Below are 12,509 nucleotides of genomic sequence, written 5' to 3' on the forward strand. Positions count from 1 at the left end.
TGTATTTAATTCCATTTGTTATTATTGTTTTGTCTCATTGTTCTGGAAGTGCAGTTTTCAGAACGAAATTATATAACAGTGATGAGAACAGAAATTTGTTGTTTCCGACTTCAGGAGGGTTGAGCATTGCTGGCTGTCGGATCCATTCTCACTCCCGGTGGTGTTAAGGAAGGGTCCTTTTATTACTGTTCTGCCAAGGCCTTTAAAAAAAACGAACCAGGAAGAGACCTAGTGCTCTCAAATGCCTCTTCAATTCCCAATGAGTTACTGAAGGGTCTTCTCCTTTGTTCTATTAACTAGAGAAACATACTGACTGATTTGTGATGCTCATCCTTTGCCTTCTGTCCCTAAACCCCACGTTCTGTGGTCTGGATCTTGTTTACTACAATTCAGTTCATCTCTTCATTTGTAAAGAGGTGCATCAAGCATCAGGGTCAGGAAACAAAGGGTCAGTATCATTTGGGGGAAGAACTAAATGAGGCAGAAGCAAGCCCAAGGTAATAAGATTCCTCAGATGGCACCAACTGGTGGAACCAGCTTTGATGAACTTAAAGCCACAATGGAATGCAGAGGAAAACTGGCAGAATTGCTTATTTTGAGGACAAGGGCAGAAACTGACTCCTGAAACTCACCTGAATTTAAAATCTTACGATAAAGGTTTGAGTTGCTGCAGATTCACTGAATCAAGCCTGGAAAAGCTCTTATCATGGTCATATGTGAGGGTGAGTTAATTCCATGTCTGAATTTAAAACTCCTAATTGGGGGGGTAAAAAGTGACATAAGTTTAATTTTTCTCTTCAGTATGTAGATGTGAAACAAATCCTCTTTTATATAGAAATAACAGTTTTATTTTGAAGACACGATGGATCTCATCAAGGGTTGAACCTTGATCGATTGAACTCATCACAGGCACACACCAGGGACCTCATTGTGTCTCTACTACTATTATTAATACTACTTAATAAAACTAAAAGCCATAAGGCAAAGGGTAAGCTACTACTACAACTTCAATTTATTGCTGAAACTATTATAAGAATATTTGAACCTCGATATGAAGAAAATGGAGATGTGTATAGTTGCAGAGAGAAGCAATTATGGAATTCTTTATGGGGTGATTTTTCAATGGATTGTGAGTTACAATTTTATGGGTAAAGGTTTAATGCTTTGTTATCATGTACTATCATTTTGAATTTAACCTGGATTATCTGCTGGTTTTTAGATTTCCCAGTTACTAATTAAAGAAAGGTCCATTCTCTTTTGCAATATGTATTCATTTCTGCAATATGTATTCATTGGATTCTGGTTCCTAGAGACAAATAAGAATTCTTCCAGCTACTTCAGTGACAATAATTCTTTTTTTTTCTTTTGAGAAGGCGAGAAAACTTGAAATTCTCCTTAAAACTTTCTGCACCAGTTTGATTTCCCCCTCACCTTTTTACCACTTTTTTCTTTCAGTTCAGTTCACACTCAGTCGTGTCCGACTCTTTGCGACCCCATGAACTGCAGCACGCCAGGCCTCCCTGTCCATCACCAACTCCAGGAGTTCACTCAACCTTACGTCCATCGAGTTGGTGATGCCATCCAGCCATCTCATCCTCTGTTGTCCCCTTCTCCTCCTGCCCCCAATCCCTCCCAGCATCAGGGTCTTTTCCAATGAGTCAACTCTTCACATGCTGCTGCTGCTAAGTCACTTCAGTCGTGTCCGACTCTGTGTGACCCCATAGACGGCAGCCCACCAGGCTCCCCCGTCCCTGGGATTCTCCAGGCAAGAACACTGGAGTGGGTTGCCATTTCCTTCTCCAATGCATGAAGGTGAAAAGTGAAAGTGAAGTCGCTCAGTCGTGTCCAACTCTTAGTGACCCCATGGACTGCAGCCTACCAGGCTCCTCCGTCCATGGGATTTTCCAGGCAGGAGTACTGGAGTGGGGTGCCATTGCCTTCTCCAACTCTTCGCATGAGGTGGCCAAAGTACTGGAGTTTCAGCTTCAGCATCATTCCTTCCAATTAACACCCAGGACTGATCTCCTTTAGGATGGACTGGTTGGATCTCCTTGAAGTCCAAGGGACTCTCAAGAGTCTTCTCCAACACCACAGTTCAAAAGCATCAATTCTTTGATGCTCAGCTTTCTTCACAGTCCAACTCTCACATCCATACATGACTACTGGAAAAACCATAGCCTTGACTAGATGGACCTTTGTTGGCAAAGTAATGTCTCTGCTTTTGAATATGCTATCTAGGTTGGTCATAACTTTTTTCTTTAGGAGCTTCTCTTTCTCTGGTCTACAGCTTTTTAGTGGCCAGTCTATTTGCAATCTGGTACTAAAAAATTTTTTTTGGCTTGAAATTAAGGGGAAAATGCATCATCAAATCATCTGAATGAAACTACATTAAAGGGTTCATCAAACTTAAAGAATCTAAGGCATTGGAATCTTGAGAGCCATGAGAAAATTTTTGGTAGGTAGGGTCAGGGAGGTCTACATTCACATTCCTTTTATTGAAAGAGCCACCATGATGATCTCATTAATTTCAAGAGATGACTGATGGAAAGGCCCTCCTGTTTCTCCAGGTATTTCATCTTCAAACTCTTCATGACTTTGAATGACAGGTGCTCTTCTAGGCTGTATGGTCAAGGCCATTGATTCCAGATTCTTAGATGGAAGTACTTCTTTCTTTCACTCTCTTCCTAAAGCTACTCCCAAGTCTGCCCTCCCAGCCAGAATCATGGCTCTCAGTTGGTATTTCTCACTTTAGAGAGGAAGGAATCTGGGATGCAAGGCTGGAGACCACCTACACAGCAAGACCCGAAGTCCCTAATTTCAAAACCACATTTGTGTCTCAAAATGTGTGCTCTAAAGACATGGAGGGCACCCAGACTTCCTTGGGGTTGTGCTCAGCAGCTTGAGCTCCTTGCACATCATTTGGTCCAGCACAGGTCCACAGGGTGAATCAGTAATGGGGAAAGGATTTCCTGGACGGCATATTGACTTCCCAGGGGGAGCAGTGGTAAAGATTCCACCTGCTAATGCAGGAGAGGCAAGAGACTTGGGTTCAATCCCTAGGTCGGGGAGATCCCCCAAAGAAGGAAATGGCAACCCCACTCCAGTATTCTTGCCTGGAGAGTTCCATGGACAGAGTAGCCTGGCAGGCTGGGTCGCACAGAGTTGGATGCGACTGAATTCAGTACAACACATATTGACTGTCTTTCAGCAACATCACTGATTTATCTCCAATCCAACAAATTTGGCTGTTGAATCAAGTGTCTTAGGTCAGAGTTGAAAATCACAGGCTCTGGAGCCTGATTATCTGGATTTGAATCCCAGTACTGCCCCTTATGGCTGCTTGATTGTAGACCAAGGAAGTTGTTCAGCTGTCTGGTTGTCGGGTTCCTTGTTTGTGAAACACGGATGACAATAGCCCCTTGGGTTATTCCTTGTAAAGCACTAAACAAGGTCAAGCAGGTAGTGGGCACTGAGTAACACCGTAGCTCTCACTTTTACCGTTAATTTACTTTGGCAAGTCTCTCATGGACCACTGATGTGATTACATGTAATTCTTTTTTTTTTTTTTCATAAACGTATTTATTTTTGGCTGCCCTGAGTCTTCCTTGCTGTGAGTTGGCTTTCTCAAGCGGCGGAGAATGGCTGCTACTCTCTCGTTGTGATGCAGTGGCTTCTCTTGCTACTGGCTATGGGCTCTATCTAGAGCACACAGGCTCAGTTGTTGTGGCTCATGGATTTAGTTGCTCCACGGCATGTTGGATCTTTGTGGACCAGGGGTCGAATCCATGTCCCCTGCCCTGGCAGGCAGATTTCTACCCACTGGACCTCCAGGGAAGTCCTAATTCTTGTTTATAATTATTTGCAATGGCCACTCATTACTCTGGAAGTTTAAAAAAAAATAAAGTTTAATCTTGAGATTTAGGATTTTTCTTTATTTTTTCTTGTTTTTAAAATTTGGATACAAAATGAGCATATACAGAATTAGATGGGGGTGTCATACAACACGATGACTATTATTAATAAGATTATTGTCTGAAAGTTGCTAAGAGAGATTTGAAAGTTCTCATCACAAAAAATTTTAAACTGTGTGGTGATGGATGGATGTTAAATTTATTGTGGTGATCATTGTGCAATAAATAAGTCAAATCATTACATTGCACACCTGAAGCAAATATAACATTGTATGTCAATTATGTCTCAATTTTTAAAATTAGAATAATTAATGAACCCTCAAGGACTCATCTTTCAGGTTCAACCAGGATGGACTCAAAGCTAATCTTGTTTGACCTCTGCCCGATACCAGGGATGTCCTGGAGCTGACTTGCTCTGCCTGCCAAGACCCAGTTCCATGTTCTGTTCCAAGACCCAAGATTCTCTTCCCAATTCTGTGTTCAATGACACACTGCTGGGAGTTTGCAGCCAACCATAGTGGGAGTATTTACATCATGGAAATTGGCAAGTGCTACAAATCAAGCCTTCTCCCCTGCTCCCACTGCTGTGCTGGAAGAGCCTGTTGTTAAGGAATTACCAGACTCCTGCTGCTACAACTCCCACCCCCAGCCCATTAGATTCCTTTGGAACGTCATATTATTTTGCTTCAGTGTGTACACCTAAAATATTACAGCTCCTTTAAAAATAAAACCATAATTCCCTCGTCACATATTAAAAAGTTAACACTAATTTTTACAATATTGTCAAATATCCATGTGTTCAGATTTCCCTGATAATTTCATTACTTTTTATATTTCTATTTTTACTTTTTTCATAATTGTTGTTTTGTTCAAATAAGAATTCCAAATAGGTCTGAACTGCAGGGTGGCAAAATCTAAACTAGGGAAAACTCTAGAGGACAAATAACCCTTTTCCTTCAACAACTAAATAAATTGTAATAAGAGCTGTTTAAAAAAAAAGGAAGAGAGGGAGAAACCTATGAATTAGGCAAAATTTAATAGTTATATACGAGGGAGAATGGATACATGTCTGTACGTAGCTGAGTCCCTTTGCTGTCCAACTGAAACTACCACCATATTGTTAATCGGCTATGTGTGTGTGTGTGAGTCACTCAGTCATGTCCGACCCTATCCAGCCCCACGGACTGTAGCCCACCAGGCTTCCCTGTCCATGGGATTCTCCAGGTAAGAATACTGGAGTGGATTACCCTGCCCTCCTCCAGGGGATCTTCCCCACCCAGGGATCGAAACCAGGTCTCCTGCATTGCAAGCAGACTACCGTCTGAACCACAAGGGAAGCCCTATGCTCCAATATAAAATTTAAAAAGTCATATAAATGAAATACAACTTGTGAGTCCTATCCAAGCAGTAGTTTCCCGTGTTTTCTCCTAAAAGCTTTGTTGTTTTACCTTTCACATGCTAATTGATTTTCCCCATCTTTACTGAGGTGTAATAGATAATGGAAGGACTTCCCTGGTAGCTCAGCTGGTAAAGAATCTGCCTACAATACAAGAGACTCTGGTTCAATTCCTGGGTTGGGAAGATCCTCTGGAGAAGTGATAGGCTACCCACTCCAGTATTCCTGGGCTTCCCTGGTTGCTCAGTTAGTAAAGAATCCGCCTGCAATACAGGAGACCTGGGTTCAATCCCTGGGTTGGGGAGATTCTGCAACAGCTAGCCACTCCAGTATTCTGGCTTGGAGAATTCCATGGACTATAGAAAATGTATGTATGTTTTGGTATATATATACGTTGTGAAACTATCATCATAATCAAGTTCATTAACATATTCATCATCTCACATAGTTATGTTTTCTTTTCTACTTTTTCTTTGTAGTGAGAACACTTAGGGTCCACTCTCCTAGCAAATTCAAAGCACGATGCAGTATTAACTACAGTCATATTGTGTACATCAGATCCCCAAACTTATTCATTTGCATGGCTGAAACTTTACCTCCTAAACTATCCCTCCCCTCCCCTGCATAACCCCAACCCCTGGCAACCACCAATCCTAACCCTCTGCTTCTATGAGTTTAACTCTGTTAGATCCCACATATAAGGAAGATCTCCCAGTACTTGCCGTTTTGTGTAGCTTATTTCACTTGGCATAATGTCACCTAGGTTCATTCATATTATCATAAATGACAGGATTTACTTCTTTTTTTAAAGGTTGGATAATATTCCATTGCATATACAGTATTTTATCTATTTGTCCATAGACAGCTGTACACCTGAAACCAGCACAACATTGCAAATTAACTATACTTCAATTTTAAAAATGGTAAAAAAAAAAAAAATAAGTCAACTCAAAATAGATTAAAGACTTAAACATAAGACCTGAAGCCATAAAACTAATACAGGAAAACATAGGAAAAAAGTTTTTTATAATGGTGTGGGTGGTGATTCTTTGGATACTGAAAGCACAGGCAACAAAAGCAAAAATAGGTGAGTGAGACTGCATTTAACCAAAAAGGTTGAGCACAGAAACACTCAACAGAGGGAAAAGACAATGTAGGGAATAGAAGAATAGGTGTGCATAAGTGGTTAATATGCAAAATTGGTAAGGAACTCATAAAACTCAAAAAAAGGAATCGAATAGCCTGAATATAAAATAGGCAAAGGACATGAATAGATATTTCTCAAAAGTAGACATACACATGGCCAACAGTATATGCAAACACATTCATTATCAATAATCATGTGGGAAATGCAAATCAAAACGATCATGAGATACTGCCTCACCCCTGTCTGAGTGACTATTATCAAAAAGGTAAAAGGTAAGTGTTGGTGAGGGTGTGGAGAATAGGGAACGCTTACACACTATAGTACTTTGGCCACCACATGTGAAGAGTTGACTCATTGGAAAAGACTGATGCTGGGAGGGATTGGGGGCAGGAGGAGAAGGGGACGACAGAGGATGAAATGGCTGGATGGCTTCACCGACTCGATGGACGTGAGTCTGAGTGAACTCCTGGAGTTGGTGATGGACAGGGAGGCCTGGCGTGCTGCGATTCATGGGGTCGCAAAGAGACGGACACAACTGAGCAACTGAACTGAACACACTACTGATTGGATGTAAATTGGGGTGGCCATTATGGAAAACAGTATGGAGGTTCTTTGAAAAATTAAAAATAGAGCTACCATATGGTCCGGTAGTCCTACTTCTGGGTACTCGCGGAAAGAAATACAATCAGTGTCTTGAGATAACCCTCCCCCATTCACTGCAGAATTAGTCACAATAGCTAAGATATGGACACAATCTAAATTGATCTATTTACTGATGGATTTAAAAAAGATTGTATATGCAATGGAATATTATTCAGCTTAAAAAAAAAAATCCTGTTGTTTATGATAATGTGAATGAACCTAGATGACATTATGCTAAGTGAAATAAGCTAGACACAAAAAGACAAGTACTGGGTGATCTCCCTTATGTGTGGGATCGATCTAACAGAGTGAAACTCATAGAAGCATAACCATAGATATGAAATACATATAATGTAAAATAAACAGTTATATTATATTATATGGGCATATATAGTATATAAATATATAATAATTATATACATTATATAATAGATATCAAATAAGTATGTATTATATAATTATGTATCTATTACATATATATTACTGTTTTTATTACTGTAGATTTGTAATGTGTTTTTTAGAATATTTATCTATTTGGCTGTGCAGGATCTCAGTTGCAGCATGCAGGATCTTCGATCTTCTTGTTGCAGCTTGTGGGATTTAGTTCCCTGACCAGGGATCAACCTTAGGCCCCCTGCCTTAGGAGCACACAATCTTACCATAGAGACCACCAGGGAGGTCCCTGTAGTGTATTTTTAAAAAGAAAGTGTGTTACCCCTGCTTTGTTGATCTTATTCAAATTGTTTTTGCTATTTGGGGGTCTTTTGTTCCATGTTAACTTTAGGATTTTTTTTTTCTATTTCTGTAAAGAATGTCTTTGGGGTTTTGAGAGTGAATGTGCTGAATCTAGGAGAAGGCAATGGCACCCTACTCCAGTGCTCTTGCCTGGGAAATCCCATGGACGGAGGAGCCTGGTAGGCTACAGTCCGTGGGGTCGCAAAGAGTCGGACTCGACTGAGCGACTTCACTTTCACTTTTCACTTTCACGCACTGGAGAAGAAAATGGCAACCCACTCCAGTATTGTTGCCTGGAGAATCCCAGGGACGGGAGCCTGGTGGGCTGCCATCTATGGGGTTGCACAGAGTCGGACACCACTGACGTGACTTAGCAGCAGTGCTGAATCTATAGATCCGTTTTGGGTAGTACGGGCATTTTAATAATATTCTTCTAATCCATGAAAATAGGATGTCTTTCCACTCACCTATGTTTTCTTTTAGTTCTTTCATCAGTGGTTTATAATTTTTAGTGTACCAGTCTTTCTACTCTTTGGTTTATTTCTAAGTTGTTGTTTTTTCCTTCTTGCTATTGTGATGGAATTGTTTTATCTATTTCCTCGTAGGATAATGTGTTGCTTGTATAGAATTGAGACTCATTTTTAATATGTTTTTTATCTTGCAACTTTACTGAATTCATACTAATTCTAACAGTTTTTTTGTTTTTTGTTGAGTTTTGAGAATTTTCTACATATACTATCATGTCATCTGCAAACACAATTAATTTTGCTTCCTCCCTTCCAGTCTGGATGACTTTTATTTCTTTTTCCTGTCCAATACTCTGGCTACAACTTCTAGTACTATGCTGAACAAAACAGATGAGAGTGGGCATCTTTGTTTTATACTGAATCTTAGAGGAAAAGCTTTCAATTTTTCCCCATTTATTATGGTATTAGCTGTGTTTTCCTTGGTGGCCTCATTGCATTGAGGAAAGTTCTTTCTACACTGATTTTGTTGAGAGATTAAAAAAAATTTTTTTTATTTATCTATTTATTGCTGTACTGGGTCTCAGTTACTGCCCGGGCTTTTCTCTAGTTGCAATGAGCAGGGGCTACCCTTCATTGCAGTAGCCGGGCTTTCTTCTTGCAGTGGTGTCTCTTTGCAGAGCACAGACGTGGGGCAGGTGGGCCTCCGTGGTTGTGGCACATGGGCTCTGTAGTTGTGGTTCCTGGGCTCTAGAGCACAGGCTCAGTAGTTGTGGCACACAGGCTTAGTTGCTGTGAGGTATGTGGGATCTTCCCGGACAAGGGATTGAACCCACATCTCTGCATTGGCAGGCGGATTCTTTAGCACTGAGCCACCAGGGAAGCCCCTGAGGAGAGTTTTTAAATATGAATGGATGTTGACATTTGTCAAATGTTTTTCTGCATTGATTGAGATGATCATGTGATTTTTACTCTTCATGCTGAACTATCTTTATATCCCAGGGATAAATCCCACTGGTTCATGGTATATGATCTTTTTAATGCATTATTAAATTTGGTTCATTAGTGTTTTGAGGATTTTTGCATCTATGTTCATCAGGGGTATTGGTCTGTAGTTTTGGCTATGCCATGTGGCTTACAGGATCTTATTTCTCTGACTATGGATTGAACCCAGGCCCTAGCAGTGAAAGCAGAATCCTACCCTGGGGCACGAGGGAATTCTCTCTTTTGGTGTCTTTATCTGGGTTTGGTATCAGGGTATCAGATGCTGGCCTCATAAAATGAGTTTGGAAGTGTTCCCTCTTCCTCTGTTCTTTTGGAAGAGTTTAAGAAGAATCGGTATGAATTTCTCTATGAATGTTTAGTAGAATTCATCCATGACACCATCTAGCCCTGGGCTTTTCTTTGTTGGCAAGGATTTGATTACTAATTCAATCTGCTTGATTTGTAATTCGTCTGTTCAGAATTTCTGTCTCTTCTAGATTTAGTTTTGGCGGGTTGTATGTTTCTAGGAATTTATATATTTCATCTAAGTTATCCAGTTTACTGTCATATAATTGTTCATAATAATCCCTTATTATCTTTTTATTTTTAATTGCTGAGGCATCTGTTGTAATGGCTCCTCTTTCATTTCTGATTTTTAAAATTTGAGTCTTTTTTTCCCTGTTAGTTTCACTAAGGGTTTGTTGGTTTTGTTTATATTTTCAAAAAACCAATTCCTAGTTTCCCCCCGTTTTTCTATTCTCTATTTGATTTGTGCCCTCTGTTTGATTTACTTCTGCTCTAATCTTTATTGTATCTTTTCTTTTGGTAGCTTTCAGCTGAGTTTGTTCTTCCTCTAGTTCTTTGAGATGTGAAGTTATGTTGTTTGTTTGAGGTCTCTCCTCTTTTTCAATGTTGGAGTCCATCATTATAAACACTCCTCTTGGTGCTGCTTTTACTGCATCCCGTAAGTTATGGCGTGTTATATTTTCATTTTTGTTTATCCCAACACAGTTTTAAAATTTCCTTTTAATCTTCTCTTTGACTCAATCATCGTTCAAGAATGTGTGTAGTGTCCACCTATTTGTGAATTTTCTCATTTTCTTACTGTTTTGATTTCTAGTTTCATTCCATTTTAGATGGAAAAGATACTTAGAATGATTTTAATGTTAAATTCATTGCGATATGTTTTGTGACATGATTTATCCTGGAGAATATTTCATGTGCGTTGGAGAATGATATTTATTCAGTGGCATGTATCTGTTAAGTCTTAGTGTCTATGTGTTTGTTATGTTGTTCAAGTCAGCTGTTGGGTAGATCATTCAGAAGGAAAATCAAACTTGAAAGGCTATTGATTTTTACATGTTCATCTTAGAACTCTGTTCTTTGCTAAATTCTCAATTTTTAGGAATTGTTTTTCTGTGTACTTTTTGGGGGAGTTAAGTTATTTAATTATATCATTTGTGTGTTACTTCTTTCCAATTCTCAGACCTCTAATTTTTTCTTGTGTCTAATTGAATTGGCTTATATGCTCAATAAAATGATATACTATGGCAATGTGAGGCAACCTTGTCTTTTTTGACTCTTATTTCTGACATTGGTAGAAAAGTTTTAGATGTTCTTCATCAAGTAAATTGTTGAGTATTGGAGAAAAATATGTTTTATAGATGTATCATATATGATAATTTATCTATATATAACATTTATATAATATAATTAATGTTATGTATATGTTACATAAATTCATCATATTAAGGGGGCATCCATTGATCACTATTTTATTGGATTATTAAAAAATATAAATAGGTATTAAATTCTGGCAAATATTACTGCTTTGCCAATATTGAACCAACCTTGAATTCAAAGAATAAATCTTACCTTGGTATGATGTTTTATTTTTTAATCTAATATTAGATTGGATAATATTGGATTCTGCTTGCTTATATTTTAAAGTTTTATGATTGATATTCATAAATGAGATTGGTCTGTAATTTTATTTTTGGATGCAATCTTTGGCATGTTTTAGAATCAGTGTTTTACTTTATAAAAATAATTTTGAAAATTTTCCTTTGGTTATATGCTTGAATAATTTAAGTAGCATTGGAATTATTTGAACTTTAAAGGTTTGGTAGAATTCCCCTATATAACTACCTGGGTCTGCCTTTTTCCATTTCCTCATTATATATAAAGAATCCTTTCTTCCCTTTCATCCTAGATTCTTTTTTTAAGTATACATTACTGAAAAAAAAATCAAATAAATCATAGGTAGATAGTTCTGTGAATTTTCTCAAATAGAATATGCTTGCTTAATCAGCATTTATATTAAGAAACAGACACTGGCACCCAAGAAACCACTTTCATATTTTCTTGAACTCTCTAGCTTCCCACAAGAGCCTGAAGCCCTTTGGTCATGGTGTTCTCTAGGCTCTGTAATTTTTTTTTTTCTATGTTATATGGTCCGCTTATGTCTTTTTTTTTTTGTTTATCTCCAGTCAATTTTGATTAACCAATGTTTTCTGGAAAATTACCTATTTCATCCAAGCTTTCAAACTGATTTACTGATTTATAATTATGCAAGTTAGTCCTTTATGATTTGAATGTTTTACCTGTTGTATTCCCTAATCCTTAAAAACAACAGGTTCTGGGTGGAGATATTCCATTAAGGTCTGTGCAACAAAATATTACAAATCCGTGTGTGTGTGTGCATGAATGTGCAATAGTGTTAGTGAACAGATACTTTTCTGGCTGGCTGGCTGGCTAGCTATTTATCTAGCCTTCTAACTATCTTGCTATCCTGGTATCTCTGTATATTTCACATGGTAGAGAGAATGAAGGGCATCTACAAAGCATGTGCATTCCAGATGAAAGAGCTGATTGGGGCGTCCTGTTCTCCTTTCTGCTTTAGGCTAAGATATACCATTTTGCAACCAGGAGACAGAAGCCAAGAGAATTGTGGAGGCATTGGCTCTGCGGTTTGATGAGCTGCTGAGATAAAACCAGGAAACACCTACCTCCAGAATTCTTGGTGAGAGATGTAAGCCTGTTTGTTCCACTCCAAGTCAGGTTCCGTTATGTGTGGCTGAATACATTCCTAACTGATACAGAGAACAAGACAAGCAAAATCAGATAACTGTTCTGTTCATAGTATATAAATGTTGGTACACAGAAAAATAATCGTAGAGACACTAAATTTCCCAACTCTCTGTTAGCAACCTGAGTAGCAGTTACACTAA

General features: G+C 38.7%; 1 long non-coding RNA gene across 4 annotated transcripts in view; it reads left to right on the plus strand.

The window, feature by feature from the left end:
* Nucleotides 1-12,509, plus strand: part of LOC129625773 (uncharacterized) — a 53,151-nt gene that overhangs the window by 31,399 nt on the left and 9,243 nt on the right. For all 4 annotated transcript variants that reach the window (XR_008701599.1, XR_008701600.1, XR_008701597.1 and 1 more), the window contains exon 3: nucleotides 12,182-12,301. This is a non-coding gene — a long non-coding RNA (uncharacterized LOC129625773). The remainder of the gene's footprint in view (nucleotides 1-12,181; nucleotides 12,302-12,509) is intronic.

The sequence above is a fragment of the Bubalus kerabau genome, chromosome 13 (genome assembly GCF_029407905.1).
Source record: "Bubalus kerabau isolate K-KA32 ecotype Philippines breed swamp buffalo chromosome 13, PCC_UOA_SB_1v2, whole genome shotgun sequence".
NCBI lineage: Eukaryota > Metazoa > Chordata > Mammalia > Artiodactyla > Bovidae > Bubalus > Bubalus kerabau.